The sequence below is a fragment of the Theropithecus gelada genome, chromosome 7a (assembly GCF_003255815.1).
Source record: "Theropithecus gelada isolate Dixy chromosome 7a, Tgel_1.0, whole genome shotgun sequence".
In the NCBI taxonomy this organism is placed as follows: Eukaryota; Metazoa; Chordata; class Mammalia; order Primates; family Cercopithecidae; genus Theropithecus; species Theropithecus gelada.
In genome coordinates this window covers 19,379,465-19,399,514 of record NC_037674.1, presented here as the reverse complement: position 1 = coordinate 19,399,514, position 20,050 = coordinate 19,379,465, and the positions used below count along the sequence as shown (strand labels likewise).

At 41.8% G+C, this 20,050-nt stretch overlaps 1 protein-coding gene and 1 pseudogene across 9 annotated transcripts in view; both read left to right on the top strand.

Annotated features, from left to right (window-relative positions):
- Window positions 1-20,050, top strand: part of FRMD5 (FERM domain containing 5) — a 343,392-nt gene that overhangs the window by 207,330 nt on the left and 116,012 nt on the right. The window lies entirely within an intron of this gene.
- LOC112627797 lies at window positions 14,794-15,917 on the top strand (annotated as a pseudogene).

The following is a 20,050-nucleotide window of genomic DNA, read 5'->3' as shown; positions in this document are numbered from 1 at the left end:
GGGGGAAACAATTCATAATTCTGGGTTTCTAATAATTTATTCATTCAACATCAGCAAATATTTGTTGAGTGTCTACAGCTTGCTGGATACTGTTCTAGGCCCCTTTGTTCATCAGTGAACGAAAGAGACAAAAATTCATGTCCTCATAAATTCTAGCAGTGATCCAGGGGTGGAGAATAAGCAATGAATAATAAACATAAAAAATTAGTAAATGATATAATATATGGTATATTAGAAAGTGATAAGTGCTGTAGAAGACGAAAACATAGAGTAGGGTAAGGAGAATGGGGACTGCTAGAGTTGGGAGGGTGGTTGTAATATCAAGTATACATATCAAATACAGTAGTCAGTGTGGGCCTTGTTGAAGTGAGATTGAACCCTTGAAGGAAGTAAAATACTCGTTTCTGGTAGAGGAATCATAGCCAAGGGCATAAATAAGATTATAGCTGTAGTGTGTGACAAATAGCAAGGAGGCTAGTGTGTTTGGAGTAGAGTAGGATGATGGAGGCAGTAATAGGAGGTGAGGCCAGAAAGTTATAGGGGCATTTTTAAGACTCTGGGTTTTACTCTTGAGTGAAACAGAGTTTTAACAACCTACATCTGAGTGTTTTGTGATCACTGGAATGTTCAGAGGAGTGATTGAAAGAGACTTACATTTTTAAAAACACTACCCTGACTGCTATGTTGATGACAGACTGATTAAGGGGTAAGTGTAGAGGCAGGGAGACTAGCTGGGAGCAATCTAGGCCCAAGACGATGGTGGTGGCTTGGACCAGGGTGATTGATAGCGGTGGAGGTGGTGGGATGTGGTTAGATTCTGAATACATTTTGAAGATAGAACTGATAGGATTTTCTGACAGATTAGATAGATGTGTAGTATGAAAGACAGACTAAAGACTCCAGGATGATTCCAGGGTTTTTGATCTGAGCAACTAGAAGGATGGAGTTGCCATCAACTGAAATGGGAAAGGCTGTGGGCGGACCCCATTTGGAACAAAAGATCAAGAGTTCAGTCTTCTGCTGTGGTATGACTTGGAAATTCTGAAACTACTTTCTATGTATCCTGGGACTGAGTACATAAGTAAAGTGAGGATAATAGGAGGTAGGTCTCTCATTGTTAGAAAAGGGAGTTACAAATATGGAAAGGGAGGAGACTAGAATTAAGGGAGGAGACTAGAATTAAGGGAGGAGACCACCCCTCATATTGTCTTATGCCCAATTTCTGGCTCCAAAGAAAGAAGAAGGAAAAATTAAAAGGCAAAAATGAAATCCATGTGCAAACAGCCCACTGCTGCACTCTGGGCCTGGTAGTTATAGATTGACCCCTGACCTAAACGGTTATGCTATCTATAGATTCCAGACATTGTATGGAAAAGCACTGTGAAAATCCCTGTTCTGTTCTGTTCTAATTACCGGTGCATGCAGCCCCGAGTCACGTACCCCCTGCTTGCTCAATCAATCATGACCCTCTCACGCGGACCCCCTTAGAGTTGTAAGCCCTTAAGAGGGACAAGAATTGCTCACTCGGGGAGCTCAGTTTTTGGAGACATGAGTCTGCCGATGCTCCCAGCTGAATAAAGCCCTTTCCTTCCACAACTCAGTGTCTGAGGGGTTCTTGTCTGTGGCTCATCCTGCTACAGAATGAACCCTTTGATATTGGAATAGAATTAGAGATATTAGTGTAAACCCATGGTTTTTAATATTGAGATACAGAGATGGATATAAATATACACCCTCAAACATACTTTCTTAACTTCATTACTGAGATGGCCTGTGACAAATGACCCTCCAATAACAATGATCACACAACACCCAGATGTAGGTTTTTAAATGCCACTCTCCAGTAAAAAAATCAGGTGCCTTTGAGAACTAGCCTATTCTGGGCCAGGGCAGAGAAAGGGTAAGATGAGCCTGGGGCATCTTATTGTGCCAGAAACTTTAAAAGTGCTCAAGTAATGATGACATGTCAAAAGGACAGGAAACAACTTGAAGGGGCTCACTTTGGCCAAACCTAGCAGTCTTTTAGCATCAAAACAAAGAATGAGCTGGGTGCAGTGGCTTGCCAGTCATGGTGGCTTACACCTGTAATCCCAGCACTTTGGGAGGCTGAGGCAGGTGGATCACTTGAGGCCAGGAGTTTGAGATCAGCCTGGCCAACATGGTGAAACCCCGTCTCTACTAAAATTACAAAAATTATCCGGGCACTAATTAGCCAGCTACTCAGGAGGCTGAGGCAGGAATCCCTTGAGCTCAGGGGTTCAAGACCAGCCTAGACAACATTTTGAAACCCTGTTTTTACAAAAAAATAAAAATAAAAATAAATTAGCTGGACATGGTGACACGTGCCTGTAGTCCCAGCTACTTGTGGGGCTGAGGCAGGAGGATCACTTGAGTGTGGGAAGCGGAGGCTGCAGTGAGCTGTGTTCATGCCACTGGACTCCAGCCTGAATGACAAAGTGAGACCCTGTCTCAAAACAAAAACAAAAACAGAATAAAATTGGATTTTTATCTTATGCCATACACAAAAATAAACTCAAAATGGATTTAAGATTTAAATATAAGACCTGAAACCATAAAAATCCTAGAAGAAAATATAGGGGAAAAGCTCCATGACATTAGTCTTGGCAATGATTTTTTTTTAATATGACACTAAAAACAGGCAGCAAAAGCAAAAATAACAAGTAGGGCTACATCAGATTAAAATGTTTCTGCACAGCAGAGGGAACCATCAACAAAATGCAAAAGTGTCCCACAGAATGGAACAAAATATTTATAGTCCATATATCTATCTGATAAGGGATTAAATCCAAAATATATGAGACTCATACAACTCAATAACAGAAAAACAAATAACCTGATTTAAAAATGGGCATAGGAGCTGAATAGACATTTTTCCAAGGAAGACATAAAAATGGTCAACAAGTATATGAAAAGGTGTTCAGCATCACTGATCATCAGGGAAATACAAATCAAAACCACAATGAGATAGCACTTCAAACACGTTAGAAAGACAAAAGATAACAAGTATTGGTGAGAATACTTGTTACTGGTGAGGAAAGGGAACGCTTATACAGTATTAATGGGAATGTAAATTAGTACAGCCATTTTGAGGCTGGGCATAGTGGCTCGCACCTATGGTTTCAGCTACATGGATGGCTGAGGTGGGAGGATTGCTTGAGCCCAGGAGGTTGAGGCTGCATTGAGCTGTGTTCATACCACTTCACTCCAGCCTGGGCAACATAGCGAGACCCTATCTCCAAAAAATTAAAAAGTATAGCCATTTTGAAAATCAGTATGGAGGTTCCTCAAAAATTTTTAAATAGAACCACCGCAGGGTTCAGTGGCTCACACCTCCCAGCACTTTGGGAAGCCAAGGCGGGTGGATCACCTGAGATCAGGAGTTCAAGAACAGCTTGGCCAACATGGCGAAACCCCATCTCTACTAAAAATACAAAAATTAGCTGGGTGTTGTGGCACGTGCCTATAATCTCGGCTACTCGGGAGACTGATGCATGAGAATCACTTGAACCCAGGAGGCAGAGGTTGAAGAGAGCCAAGATAGTGCCACTGTACTCCAGCCTGGGGGATACAGCGAGACTGTCTTAAGGAAAAAAAAAAAAAAAAAAAATAGAACTGCCATGTGATCCAGCAATCCCATTTCTGGGCATATGTCCAAAGGAAATGAGTCGAAGAGATTTCTGCACTCTCATGTTCATTGCAGCATTATTCACAATAGCCAAGAAATGGAAACAATCTTTAAGTGTTCATTCATAAAAGAATGGACAAAGAAATTGTGGTAAGGTGAGGTGCAGTGGCTCACACCTGTAATCTCAGCATTTTGGGAGGCCGAGCAGGAGGATCACTTGAGCTCAGGAATTCAAGGCCACCCTGGGCAATATAGCAAGACCCTGTCTCTACAAAAAATAAAAAATAGCTGGACATGGTGCATATAGTCCTAGCTACTAGGGAAGCTGAGGCAGGGGCATGGCTTGAGCCCAGGGAGTTGGCTGCAACGAGCACTCCAGCCAGGGTGGCAGAGTGAAATGCTGTCTCCCCAAAAAAAAAAAAAAAAGAAATCATGGCCTATATGTGTGTGTGTGTGTGTGTGTATATATATATATGCTCACAAATATAAAATGTTATGTCATGTATGTGTGTGTATCTGTATATCACACATATATCTGTGATGTAGAGTTTTAATTCTGCTAGATGAAGAGTTCTGGAGATTGGTTGCACAACAGTGTGAATGTACTTGACACTACTGAACTGCACACTTAAAAAAATAATTAAAGGCTGAACGCGGTGGCTCACATCTGTAATCCTAGCGCTTTGGGAGGCCAAAGCAGGCAGATACCTGAAATCAGGAGTTCAAGACCAGCCTGGCCAACATGGTAAAACCCCATCTCTCCTAAAAATACAAAAATTAGCCAGGCATAGTGATGCATTCCTGTAATCCCAGCTACCTGGGAGGCTGAGGCAGGAGAATCGCTGGAACCCAGGAGGTAGAGGCTGCAGCAAGCCAAGAACTTGCCACTGCAGTCCAGCCTGAGCAACAGACCTAGACTCAGTCTCAAAAAAAAAATTAAAAAATTAAAAAAAACAAGATGGTATGTTATGTGTATTTTGCCACAATTTTTAAAAAATCTAAAAAACAAAAATTAGGGAACCTTGTACAAAATATATTGAAGTCATGAGAGAAGAACTGTTGAAGATTAAAGAAGACTAATATGACGTGACAACTGAATACAATTTGTGATTCTGGGTTGGATGGACCCTGAATCAGAAAAAAATATATATATTTTGCTTTGCAGTAACACACTGGAGCAATTGACTTAAATATGAGTAAGACCTGTGGATCAGTTAACAGTACTGCGTCAACTTCTCAAATTGGATAATTATACTATGGTTATGTTAGAGGATGTTCTTGTTCTTAGGAAATACATAGACGTATTTTGGAAATAAAGGGTCATCATGTCTACAATTTCAAGTGGCTCAGAAAATAATGATATCTTTATATATGATATATGGATTAAGAGAATGATTAAATATTGGAAAATGTTAATTATCAGGGAATCTGGATAAAGAGAATATGAATTTTTTGTACCATTCTTGTAACTTTTTATAAATCTGAAATTATTTCAAAACAAAAAATTGCAAAAAGGAGTTTGATCTTGAACACGTGAAGTTCAAGGTGTCTATCAGACATCTAAATAGAGATCTCGAATAGGCAGCTGTACACACATTGTGAAGTTTGAGACAAAGATTTGGGCTGAAGTTATCAAATTTGGGGTCTACATATAAATGACATTCAATGCTGTGAGAGTTGGTAACGTCACCAAGGGCATGATCTTATGTGGAATAGAACCAAGCACTGGGCTTTGGAACAATCCAACATTCTAACATTAAATATTTCATTATATTTCCCTCAATAATATTTATAACTTCACTGTTAGTCATCCTGTTAGTCATCCTAGAAGAAGAACTTGAGCGATTTATTTCAAAGCAACTTGTGAGGAGCCCGGGCGCAGTGGCTCACGCCTGTAATCCCAGCACTTTGGAAGGCCAAGGTGGGCAGATCACCTGAGTTCAGGAGTTCAAGACCAACCTGGCCAATATGTCAAATTCTTGTCTCTACTAAAATTACAAAAATTAGTCAGGCGTGGTGGCACACACCCGTAATCCCAGCTACTCAGGAAGCTGAGGCAGGAGAATCGCTTGAACCTGGGAGGTGGAGGTTGCAGTGAGCCAAGATCACGCCACCGCACTCCAACCTGGGCAATAGATGGAGACTCCATCTGAAAAAAACACAAAAATAAAAATGAAAGCAACTTGTGAAGAGAGAAGAAACAGTGTTAACAGCTGAGGAATGAAATTATCGTCTGTTTGTTTCATATCCCTAGCATATGATGACTACAGCTTATTTTCTTTTTCCAGAAGTTTTGGTGCTTGCTTGCCGGCAGGTTGTTCCCAGAGATTGTCTGTGTTCTAGAAAGTGACGTCATTTTGCATGGTAGAGAGCAGCTGAATAGAAATAGGCCTGCCTGTCTCGCGGCAGGGCAGAGCCTTGGAATGCAGTCTTTCATTCAAATCACACCGAACTTCCTGATGTGAAATCAGCCATCATCTCACAAGCTCATCTCATCAATTTCCTGGTAGAAGCAGCTGTGCTGCCAGGGATAGAATCCTCTGGCCAGCCATTATTAGATCTGAAAAAGCACCCCTTGTTTTCCCTTTAGTGCTCAAGCTTTAGTATCTGCCAGTTTGAATGGCAGTGGAGTTTAGGGATTTGTATGTACTTAAACTGAATGAGGCAGAGAGCCTAATGGTCATGACAGAATTGACAGACACCCTCTCCATGGAGTGTTGAATCACATATGCATTGCCTCTCATCAGTCTGCTTGCTTGAAACTAATGTCAAAGGCAATGTCTAGTGTTGCCTCTTACCTTTAATAGGAAACTAGAAATAGAACCCTTGTTCCCCTGTGCAGAGATTTGCCATCAGAGAACTTCATCTGTCCTTTAATACTTTTGCTGTGCCCTGGAAATGATTTCTTTACCCGTCTTCCAGCATACATCACTCACTCCTACCAACTAATAATAAGCATATCTAAATCTTGTAGACCACTTTGCAATTTACAAAGTTATATATGTATTATCTCATTTCATCTTGATAGCAGAACTAAAAAGGAGAGAGTCTTATCTCCGTTTTGTGGAGAAGGAATCATAGCTCTAGATCATATACCACCTGTAAGCAGCTGTGATCCTTATATCCCTGATGACAATACCTTAGTTCCACATTGAACCAGATGAAGAAATGTAGCTTTGTTAATTATATTATCTAACAAAGTCTCTTTAGTGTGATGTAGGAAATACCTCACACAAAAGACCATTTTACTATATATAGTATAACATCATGTTGTATACCTTAAATATATATAATATTTTTGTAAGACAGGAAAAGAGTCCTTTAAAAGGCCTACTGGACGTAGACGGGAGATCTCAATGTCATGAACGTTGAAGAACATATCTTTTTGTTGTCGTTATGGTTTTGTCGTGGTTGTTTGGAAACAACAGAAGTCATATGGACTGAAACTATTGTTTCTTACGGCGTGTATGATCATTCTGGTTTTTCTGTAAAGAGTAGAGAGAGATAGACATGTTTCCTTTTCATCATTTGCAAGCATCGTCTAGATTATAGGGCAGCAACTGTCACTGTTAGATTTCAATAATATAAAAACTTAACAATAGAAATCAGGCCCAGGGGAAAATTCCACTCACTTTGGCAGCAGAACTACATTAAGAAAGCTCAGGGGCAAGGAGACAACAGGCAAGGAGACAGTTTCTCCTATGGAGACAGACTAGGTTCTATCAGCAATTCTGGTATCCTGCGTCATTGCCAGCAGGCACTCTGAAGGCAATGAGATGAACCACAAGACAACGTGTTGGTAAGAATATATCCTTTGCAACCTTAGTGCAGAATGGGGAATTTCTTTTGAGCTTGATCCGTTTTTATTCCTTAGAGTCAAAAACATGTTTTCTTGAGGAATCTCAAGAGTAGAATCTTTGGGTGTGGATTGGGGAGAGGAGTGGGCAGAGAACAGGACAACAACGAAGGCTGGTTTTAGAGAGGTAGAGCAAAGATGCCATAAACAAGCATAGCAGTTAGAGTATTGTGAAATGAAATTTGGGAGTTACCCTTCAGGCCTTTATCATCATAAGAGTCATTTTCTTTCTGGTGCTAGCAGCATTCTTCTGTTGATGTAGTTCCCCGGTGTCTCTTCTTGAAAGTGGGAGTTCAAACTTTCTCTTTTTTCCTTCTACTCATCATGACTAGCGTATACCTGAGCAGATATTTGTGTTTGTACATTGTAGTTCAGTGGTATTCATGTTTTAATGATTGGAAAGCTTTAAAGAAATATCAATGCATGTATCATTTTTTAAAAGCCCCCCACATGATTCTAATGTATAGCCACGGTTGACCCTGTTCAAGACCAGCGTTTATCAAACTTTAACGTATAAATGAATCATCCGGGGATCTTGTTAAAGAGGATAGAGCCTAAAATTCTGCATTTTCAACATGTAGAACACTTTGAGCAGCAAATTCCAGAGCAATGGTTCTCAAACTGGTATACAATTAAAAAAAAAAAAAATCAGCTGAGGAGCTTAAAAAAAAAGGCAATCCCTACTCAAATCTGTCCTTTAAAACTTTCGCTGTGCCCTGGAAATGATTTCTTTACTCATTTTACTCATTCTTTACTCTACAGTAAGAATCTATAGGAGAGAAACTGAGGGTTTGAACATCAGCTAGACGGTGAAACTGAACTTTATAGCACTCATCACCTCACAGAAATATCAATGTAAACAACTATCCATGCATGAAAATACCTTCACAAGAGCTAGGGAGATCAGATGAGAGATTGCAGCAATGAGGTATCATGTAGAAATAAGAAAAGATACATTGAAGAGGGCAGGAGAGACAGTTTTACGTTACCCTCGTCACACTTCCCCAAACCTCAGACAGCACAGCATGGAGAAAGATACCCTCTGTGTGAGGGAAGGAGGAGTGGGTACCGGACATTGCCTCATTCCTCAACACTGGTCCTGTCCCAGTAAAACCCATCACTAGGTAGGCCCCCATGTTCCCTGACTCCAGGCGTGTACCTACAGACTAGGCTTCCAAGTCCACCGCAGTGCCAAGCTAGATCGTGCAGCACCAGGCTCCAGGCCTGCTCAGTGGACCCTGCCTCCAGGCCAGCCCCTGCAGACCTAGTCTCCAGGCCTACCCCAGGTTCCAGAACAGCCCAGAGGCAGGTCAGCCCACATAACCCCAGGCTTTAAGCCTGCCCCAGTGCCAAGGCAGCACCCTAGGCCTCAGGCACCAAGCCATCACCTTCAGACATGGGCTCTAGGCCAGGCTGATCCTCGCGACCCCACCCTGTAGGCGAGCCTCTGCAGCCCCACACTCCAGCAGCTCCAGGGTTCAGTGCTTTTCTAGCAGATCCAGGGTCCAGGCTTATACTAGTAGACCCAGCACTGGGCTAGAACCCATGGACACAGGCTCTAGGAACATCCTTGTGGACCCAGGTTCCAGGCTGGCTCTCATGGCTCCAGGACCTAGGTCAGCCCTCAAAAACCTAGCTTCCAGACCAGCACCTGCACACCTCACCTCCACGCACATCCCCATAGACCCAGTCTTCAGGCCAGCCCCCAGGACTCCAGGTACCATGCCAGTACCCATGATCCCAGGCCCCACACTATCCCCTACAGATCCAAGCTTCGTTCCTGCCCTAACACCAGGCTGGCCCCAGGCTCCAGGCCAGTCCCCATAGACCCAACCTCCAGTGGACTCAGAATCCAAACCTGCTCCAACAGACCCAGGGTCCAGACCCACTCCTGTAGACACCAGTGCCAGGACAGTCTCCATGAACCATGTCTCCAGGACCACCCCTGGAGACCCATGATCCAGGCCAGCTCCTGTGGACCCAGGACCCAGCCTGCCCCCACAAACTCAGGCTCCAGGCACACCCCAGCACCAGACCAGCCTCTTTGAAATCAAGCTTCAGCCCTTTGTAGCTGCAGGGTCTTCATCCATGGATTTAACCAATCATGGATCAAATATGTAGTTAAGCCTACAATGGTTCCATCTGTACTAAACATGTACAGACTTTTTTTTCTTGTCATTATTCCCTAAACAGTATAGTATAACTGTTATTTACATAGCATTTACTTTGTATTAGGTACTACTAGTAATCTGGATATTATTTAAAATGTGTGGGAGGATATGCATATGTTGTTATATGCAAATACTATATTGTTTTATATAAGGGACTTGAGCATCTGTGGATTTTGGTATTTTCAAAGGGTCCTGGAACCAATTCCCCACAGATGCTGAGGGGTGACTATATTCAAAGTGCTGAAGGAGAAAACAAGAATGCCTGGAAGCCGTCCTTCAGAAATGAAGGAGCAATAAAGGCTTTCTCAGATAAGCAAAAGCTGAGGGAGTTCATCACCACCAAACTTGTCTTATGAAAAAGGCTGAACAGAGTTCTTCAAGCTGAGAGAAGAGGATGCTAATTAGTAAACATTAAAACATATAAAAGTATAAAACTCACTGGTAAAAGTGTACACAGTCAAATTCAGAATAATATTGTAATGGTGACAAGTTACTTATATCTTTAGCATGAAGGTTAGGCAAAACTATTTAAAAATACTAATAGTGCTGGGTGCAGTGGCTCACGCCTGTCATCCTAACACTTTGGAAGGCTGAGGCAGGTGGATCACTTGAGGTCAGGAGTTCGAGACCAGCCTGGCCAACATGGTAAAACCCCGTTTCTACCAAAAAGTACAAAAATTAGCTGGGTGTGGTGGCACATGCCTGTAGTCCCAGCTATTCAGAAGGCTGAGGTAGGAGAATCACTTGAACCTGGGAGGCAGAGGTTGCAGTGAGCCAGTATTGCGCCACTGAACTCCAGGCTGGGCAACAGAATGAGACCTTGTCTTGGAAAAAAAATAAAATAATAATAATAATAATAGCTATAATAGTTGCTTAAGGATACACAATATAAAAAGATGTAAATGTTGATAGTAAAAACAAAATGTGAGGGGCGAGTAGAGTAAAAGTACTGAGATTTTTTATGCACTCAAAGTTGTTATCAGTTTAAAATGGCCTGTTATAACTATAAGATGTTCTGTGTAAGCCTTATGGTAACCACAAAACAGAAGCCTATAGTAGATTCACAAAAAACAAAAAGTAAGGAATCAAAACCTAACACTAGAGAAAATAAATCACAAAGGAAGATAGCAAGAGAAGAAGGAAAAAAGGATCCACAAAACAATCAGAAAACTAACAAAATGGCAGTAGTAAGTCATTACCTATCAATAATTACTTTGAATGTAAATGGATTAAATTCTCTAATCAGAAGGCATAGAATGGTTGAATGAATTTAAAAAACAAGACCCAACTATATGTTGCCTACAAGACACTCACTTCACCATTAAGGACACACATAGATTGAAAGTAAAAGGATGGCAAAACATATTCCATGCAAATAGAAATCAAAAGAAAGCAGGGGTAACTATTCTTATATCAGATAAAATAGACTTTAAGTCAAAAGCTGTAAAATGAGACAAGGTCATTATATAAAGATAAAGAGGTCAGTTCATCAAGAGACTATAGCAATTATACATATACATGCGCCAACACTAGAACACCTAAGTATATTAAACAAATATTAAAGGACCTGAAGGGAGAGATAGATTGCAACACAATAATAGTAGGGGACTTTGATACCCAACTTTAAGCAATGGACATTTCATCCAGACAAAAAAAAAATAAGGAAGCATTGGACTTAAACTATACTTTACATCAAATGGACCTAATAGACATATACAGAACATTGCATCCAGCAACAACATCATATACATTCTTCTCTAGCACACATGGAACATTCTCCAGGATAAATCATGTTAGGGCCAGGTGCGGTGGCTCACGCCTGTAATCCCAGCACTTTGGGAGGTCAAGGCAGGTGGATCACAAGGTCAAAAGATCGAGACCAAGCTGGCCAACAAGGTGAAACCCCATCTCTACTAAAAATACAAAAAAATAAGCCAGGCGTGGTGGCACCCACCTGTAGTCCCAAGTTACTCGGGAGGCTGAGGGAGGAGACTCGCTTGAACCTGGGAGTTGGAGGTTGCAGTGAGCCTGGGAGTTGGAGGTTGCCGTGAGCCAAGATCGTGCCACTGCACTCCAACCTGGCAACAGAATGAGACTCCATCTCAAAAAAATATATATATGTGTTTAGGCACAAAACAAGTCTAAATAAATTTAAATGAGTTTAAGAAGATTGAAATCATATCAAATATCTTTTCTACCCACCAAAGTACGAAACTAGAAGTTAAGAACTGAAGAAATTTTAGAAAATTTCCAAATACATGGAAATTAAACAACGTGCTTCTAAACAATAGGTCAAGAAGTTAAAAGGGAACTTTTAAAATATCTTGAGATAAAAATAGAATACAAAATACCAAAACTTATGGAATGCACCAAAAGCAGTGCTAAGAGGTGAGTTTGTAGCAATAAACATCTATGTCAAAAAAAGAAAAAAGGCCCATTGGCTCATGCCTGTAATCCCAGTGCTTTGGTAGGCTTAGACAGGAGGACCACTTGAGCCTGAGTTTGAGGTTACAATGAGCTATCATCATGCCATTGTGCTCCAGCCTGGGCAGAAAAATACCCCATCTCTAAAAATAAAATAAGAATTGGAGACTGATGTGAGTAATAATAAAACTCCAGTCCAGCCGGGTGCAGCAGCTCACACCTGTAATCCCAGAATTTTGGGCGGCCAAGGCAGGTGGATCACCTGAGATCAGGAGTTCGAGACCAGCCTGGCCAATGTGGTGAAACCCTGTCTCTACTAAAAATACAAAAATTAGCTGGGCATGGTAGCATGCACCTGTAATCCCAGCTACTCAGGAGGCTGAGGCAGGAGAATTACTTTAACCCGGAGGCAGAGGTTGCAGTGAGATGATATCGCACCACTGCTCTCCAGCCTGTGCAACAGAGTAAGAGTCCATCTCAAAAAAATAAAAATAAACAAACAATAAAACTCCAGTCCCTTGCAAAAAAAAAAAAAAAAGAATTTACAACCTTCTCATCAAGTAAATATTGGGACATATTCAGGGATGTCCAACCAATACTGGATATTTTTGCTGTAGAGACAATTCTCAAGTCTAAAACTCTATGTCAGATTAAAACAAAACAAAAACAAACTCAGAACAATCTCCAACTGGAAATTTGATTTAAGAACAAATTTCATTTATACTGTGAGACTCATTATTGGAGAATATTTGTAGTCTCTATTTCTGAAGCCAACTTTATTATTTTCAAAGCCAGAATTATAGTAGAAAACAAATATTCCTAGTAGTAGTTTTTTAGTAGAAGATACCTTATCCTCAAATAACTTATAGTTTAAAGAGTTTCTGTTTCTCTCATACTTCATCTTGTTGGGAGCTATCAGCGTTCAGGGTTTGGATTTTTTCTGACACGATTTTCTTCTGGAAACCTACTAATTAAAAAAAGGATGCAGGGCTAGGACACTGCACTGTGTTAGAGATTTTATTATTGAGCCATCTCCAAAGAATGTTGGACCAAGATTCAAGTTTAGCAGAGCTAATACATAAATGGAGTTGAGCAAACAGGAGAATGGAGAACACATCAGTGCCCTGTTTGAAAATATCAATCCCTTACCTGGTAGGCCTGATGATTTTTAATGGAGACGAGATTGTGGATTTTTTGTGGCAAGAATTGTCTAGTTTAATGTTCAAGAATTATCAGCACCGAAGACAGATCAAAAGGTCCGTATTTGTCCTCCCTGTAAATGCCTTGTCCTGGGAGGGTGTTAATATGCCCAATTTGGCAATGAATTTATGGATTTTTATGATGAATATCCATATTTCCAACCCAAGCAGGTGCTCTGGAGCAGTACTGTCTGAGTGGACAGAATGCAGCAGCAGCAGCAGCAGCAGTAGCAGCAGCAAAGACCTGTCCCAGTCACTCAGGGCTCATTTGTATGGATACACCGATGCTGTGGGAGCTGTGTACATCAAAACCACTGCAGTCCCCATCACAGAGCCTCACTGAGAAAAGGATTGTTCTGCAGCTTTTCTTTCCCATCGGAGTTCCACTCCATAATCTAATGCCCTTTAGCTGGAGAGGGTCTGGGAGAAAGGGAGCTGAATGTGCAAAGCAAAGAACAATTTGAGTACAGTGCTCAAAAATAATTGGCAGCTTCGGGTAAAATAAAGTTCTACAATGGTAAAAATCACAGCATCTTAACTCTGGCAGAGACCTTTACAGGTCATACAGTCCATCTTCCCTTGCCTGTTTTCAAAACTTAAACCATTCCAATTGGATAAGAACTAATTGTTCATTTTAGGACTTCCAGAAATAAAATTGCAGAGCTGTCTTTGAAATCTGTTCCAGATATATAGTACCTCTTTCACTGTAAGTTCATTTTTAAGTTAACCCAAATCCATCATGTTCCACTTAAAACTGGTTTTTGTTTGTTCAGTCATCTATAGAGATGTATAATGACTAGTCAGTGTCCTTTATGGAAAAGTCATTGAAGATCAGCCATAGTTAAATTACCACTTCAACTGTCTTTTCAGTGGCTAAAATCTATCAAATTCCTTAAACAGTTTTTCTATGGCCAGTTTTTTTTAGTATCTTACCTGTTATTATTACCTTCTCCTTCATTTTCCATGCCCATCTTTGGTTGTAAAGCTTAAACTGGACCCAGTGCTGTGGAAATATCTGATGAGTACTTAGTAGAGTGAAAAACTCACCTCGTGTTTCCTAAATACTTGTAGTTTTTGCTTTGCACACTAGTGTGAGACCAAAAATTACCATGCTAACTGACTCTATATGATCTTAATAATCAATGAGAAAATTTATGATACATAAATGTGTGTCAAAACATTTGAAACTCTATTACTATTGGTTATATATGTATAGAGAAATGAAAAAAACAGTAAAACTAATGTTAGTAAGCTGTAATTTAAAACATTATAAATAATGAGGAATGAAGTTTTATTTATAGGCATACCTCAGAGACATTGCAGGTTTGATTCCAGACCATTGCAATAAAGCAAGTATCACAAAAAAGCAAAGTCAGACAAATATTTTGGTTTCCCGGTGCATATCAAACTTATGTTTCTGCTGAGACCGTGTCCACCCTGCGAGCACAGAGCCTCGCCCTCGCCGCTCCGCCTCCCATCCACACCTGCCGCCAGCTCACCACTGATGATGATATCACCGTGCTTGTTGACAACGGCTCCAGCATGTGCAAGGCCGGCTTTGCAAGTGACGATGCCCATCCTGGGCCACCTTCCCCTCCATCGTGGGGCACCCCAGGCACCAGGGTGTGATTGTGGGCATGGGTCAGAAGGACTCACGTGGGCGATGAGGCCCAGAGCAAGAGAGGCATCCTGACCCTGAAGTACCCCATTCGAGCAGGACATCGTCACCACCTGGGATGACATGGAGAACATCTGGCACCACACCTTCTACAACGAGCTGTGTGTGGCTGCCAAGGAGCACCCCATGCTGCTGACCAAGGCCCCCTGAACCCTAAGGCCAACCGCAAGAAGATGACCCAGATCATGTTTGAGATCTTCAACACACTAGTCATGTACGTAGCCATCCAGGCCATGCTGCCCCTGTACACCTCTGGCCATACCATTGACATCGTGATGGACTCCAGTGACGGGGTCACCCACACTGTGCCCATCTACAAGGAGTATGCCCTCCCCTATGCCATCCTGCATGTGGACCTGGCTGGCCCGGACCTGATTGACTACCTTATGACTATCCTCACCTAGCACAGCTACATCTTCACCGCCACAGCCAAGTGAGAAATGGTGCATGACATCAAGGAGAGGCTGTGCTATGTCACCCTGGACTTCGAGCAGGAGAGGGCCATGGTGGCCTCCAGCTCCTCCCTGGAGATAGCTACAAGCTGCCCGATGGCCAGGTCATCACCATCGGCAACAAGCAGTTCCGCTGCCCCGAGGTGCTCTTCCAGCCTTCCTTCCTGAGCATGGAATCCTGTGGCATCCATGAAACTACCTTCAACTCCATCATGAAGTGTGATGTGGACATTCTCAAGGACCTGTATGCCAACACAGTGCTGTCTGGCGGCACCACCATGTACCCTGGCATCACTGATAGGATGCAGAAGATCACCGCCCTGGCGCCCAGCATGATGTAGATCAAGAGTATTGCTCCTGCCAAGCGCAGGTACTCCATGTGAATCGGCAGCTCCGTCCTGGCCCAGCTGTCCACCATCCGGCAGATGTGGCTCAGGAAGCAGGAATACAACAAGTCAGGCACCTCCATCGTCCACCGCAAATGCTTCTAGGTAGACTGTGATGTAGTTGCGTTACACCCTTTCTTGACAAAACCTAACTTGCGCAGAAAACAAGATGTGCAGAAAACAAGATGAGATTGGCATGACTTTTTTTATTTTGTTTTGTTTTGTTTGGCTTGACTCAGGATTTAAAAACTGGAATGGTGGTAAACCCGGGAGGCGGAGCTTGCAGTGAGCTGAGATCCGGCCACTGCACTCCAGCCCGGGCGACAGAGCGAGACTCCGTCTCAAAAAAAAAAAAAAAAAAAACTGGAATGGTGAAGGTGACAGCAGTTGGTTGGAGCAAGCATCCCCCAAAGTTCTACAATGTGGCGAGAGACTTTGATTGTACATTTTTTTTAATAGTCATTCCAAATATGGTGAGATGCATTGTTACAGGAAGTCCCTTGCCCTCCTAAAAGCCACCCCACTTCTCTCTAAGGAGAATGGCCCAATCCTCTCCCATGTCCACACAGGGGAGGTGATAGCACTGCTTTCGTGTAAATTATGTAATGCAACATTTTTTAAATCTTCGCCTTAATACTTCATTATTTTGTTTTATTTTGAATGCTCGGCCTTCGTGGCCCTCCTTTTTTGTCCCCCAGCTTGAGATGTATGAAGGCTTTTGGTCTCCCTGGGAGTGGGTGGAGGTAGCCAGGGCATACCCATACACTGACTTGAGACCAGTTGAATAAAAGTGCATGCCTTAAAAAAAAACACTTATGTTTCCACTATATTGTAGTCTGTTCAGTGTGCAGTAGCATATGTCTTAAAAAACAACACACATACCTTCCTTAAAAAATGCTTTGTTGCTTAAAAAAAAATGCTAATGACCATCTGAGCTTTCAGTGAGTAGTAATCTTTTTGCTGTAAAAGGGTCTTGCCTCAATGCTGGGGACCTTGCTCTGCATTAGGTTTTGGCTTAAGGGAATGTTGTGGCTAGTTTGATCTTCTGTCTCAGGGATCCTCAACCCCCAGGCCACAGACCAAGCCACACAGCAGGAGGTGAGTGATGGGTGAGCAAGACAAGCTTCATCTGTATTTACAACTGCTCCCCATCACTTGTATTGCCATCTGAGCTACGCCTCCTGTCAGATCACTGGCAGCATTAGATTCTCATAGGAGCACGAACCCCACTGTGAACTGTGCACATGAGGGATCTGGATTGCATGCTCCTTATGAGAATAATGCTTGATGATCTGTCACTGTCTCCCATCACCCCCAAATGGGACTGTGTAATTGCAGGAAAACAAGCTCAGGGCTCCCACTGATTCTACATTATGGTGAATTTATAATTATTTCATTATATATTACAATGTAATAATAGGCTGGGCATGGTGGTTCACACCTGTAATCCCAGCATGTTGGGAGGCCGAGGCAGGTGGGATCGCTTGAGGTCAGGAGTTTGAGACTAGCCTTGCCAACACAGTGAAACCCCATGGCTACTAAAAATACAAAGATTAGCCAGGCATGGTGGTGTATGCCTATAGTCCCAGCTATTTGGGAGGCTGAGGCAGGAGAATTGCTTGAACCCGGGAGGCTGAGGTTACAGTGAGCCAAGATCACACCACTGCACTCTAGCTTGGGCAACAGAGCAAGACTCCGTCTCAAAAAAAGAAAAAAATGTAATAATAGAAATAAAGTGCCCAATAACTGTAATGTGCTGGAATCATCCCGAACTCCCCTGCAACCTGGTCCGTGGAAAAATTGTCTTCCACAAAACTGGTCCCTGGTGCCAAAAAGGTTGAGGACCGCTGTTCTATCTGGACCATTAAAACTTTCTCCATATTGGCAAGAAGGCTCTCTCACTTTTCCATTCATGTGTTCAGTGGAGTAGCACTTTGAATATCCATCAAGAATTTTTTCTCTGCATTCACAACTTGGCTAACTGGCACAAGATGCCTAGCTTTTGGCCTTTCAATGTGTTTTTCTCATTAAGCTTAATCATTTCTAGGTTTTGCTTTAAAGTTAAGAGACATGTGACTCTTCCTTTCACTTAAACACTTAAAGAGGCCATTTTAGGGTTATTAATTGGCCTAATTTCCATATTGTGGTATCTGGAGGAATAGGAAAACCTGAAGAGAGGGAGGAAAATGGAGGAATACCCTGTCAGTGGAGCTGTTAGGACACACACATTTATGGGTTATGTTCACTGTCTTCTATGCGTGTGGTTCATGGCACCCCAAAACAATTGGAATAGTAACATCAAAGATCACTGATCACAGATTAACATAACAGATATCATGAAAAAGTTGGAAATATTGTGAGAATTAACAAAATGTGGCAGACACACAAAATGAGCACGTGCTGTTGGAAAAATGGTGCTGAAAGACTCAGTGCAGGGTTGCCACAAACCTTCGATTTATTTTTTTAAAAAACCCCACAATATCTACAAAGCACAATAAAGCGAAGCACAGTAAAACCAGGTGTGTCCGTATTTATTAAAAAAAAAAAAAAATCCCAAGTAATTTGAATCGTACTTGCCTCCTTTTTGTCATATGGTTTATGATACTGAGAAAACACCTTTTCTGTGCCTTGGTGAGTTGTCATCATACTCCCTTCTAAGTTTGAATGAGCTTCCAATATTTTACACTTTGTGCTTTCAGTGTCATGAAATATCTGCAAGAGTTTCTTTAATGTGAAGTTTTTGCCAGCATCACTTCCTCTGGGACATCTTCATACCTTTTGTCCCAACCACTTTCCTCATTTACATAGATCAGTTTTCCTTCACTAAGTTCCTCTGGTGCATATCTAGAGTCCCTTATATAGCAGCAATGTCAATAATCTCACAGTTAGCTATTTCTTCTATAACCCTATGTACATTACCGTTACCACTTTTTGTTACTTTGCTGCATTTTCATCTTTGTTAGCCAGTTCCCTCTTTCAGTTATCTGTTTTTGGGTTTCATCATTGGAAGACAAGGAGGCAACCCCACTGCACACTTTGTTGTTTGTGCATTAACTGAATAACAGATGCACAGTTACTAGTCACTGACAGACTGTGAAAGAAGTGACGTGATTTGTCACTGATCATGATACACATCTGTTATTTATGTTGTGAACTGAAGAGCTAGCAATCAAGTTTGTACTTCATTTAATTACTCACAGTTAATAAACCATGGCAACTGAAATTTCAACCCTATGGTTTGGGGACTGACATTCTTTCATTTTAGAACCATGCAAAGCAAGGACAACCTCAGTCAATTCCTACATTCCTTCAGGCCCACTGCTAATGTTCTGATTCCTGGTCAGTTATCTACTCTGACATTCAGATCTTTTGCTGATATATATAGCCTTACTAACTTCATCTTAGTGAACTTTTTCTTTCTTCTCCAGGGCAGTACATTTGATCTTTCCTCTCTGACATTTATGCTCTTGGCTTCTGACCACTCTCCTTCAATCTCTAAATTTGTTTGAAATACTGATTTGCCCTGCTAGCTTGTGATCATTGGCAAATTAAATAGACATTTTTCCATTCATTAATGTGAATACTGATTACCCCACAGAATGTCAGTTCCTGAATACTAGCACAGGTTCAGCCAGCCAGCTCATCCTTATCCTTTGGTCATACTGCCCAGTCAGTTGTGTAAGGAACTCTGTAAAGGTCCTGGGTGGGGCCTCAGAATCTATATATTTAAATGCTTTCCATATTATAGCTAAGTTTGATTTATAATATAAACTATGCTTTCCTAGTTCTTAGTAATTTTACTATAGACTGATAGAAGTTTAGATCTGACAAATATACTAGAGATTGTTTTGTCAAATCTACTCATTTTATAAGTGAGAGAACTAAGGCCAGAGTTGCCAGATGACTTGCCCATGGCAAGTAACTGGGGTTACAGGCAGAGTAGGAACTAGAACTGATGGTTCCAAATGCCAAATCTTTTTCTTTTCTTTTTTTTTTTTTTTTTTTTTTTTTGAGACGGAGTCTCACTCTGTCACCCAGGCTGGAGTGCAGTGGCACGATCTTGGCTCACTGCAAGCTCCACCTCCTGGGTTCACGCCATTCTCCTGCCTCAGCCTCCCGAGTAGCTGGGACTATAGGCAGCCGCCACCACGCCCGGCCAATTTTTTGTATTTTTAGTAGAGACAGGGTTTCACCGTGTTAGCCAGGATGAAATCTCCTGACCTCATGATCTGCCCGCC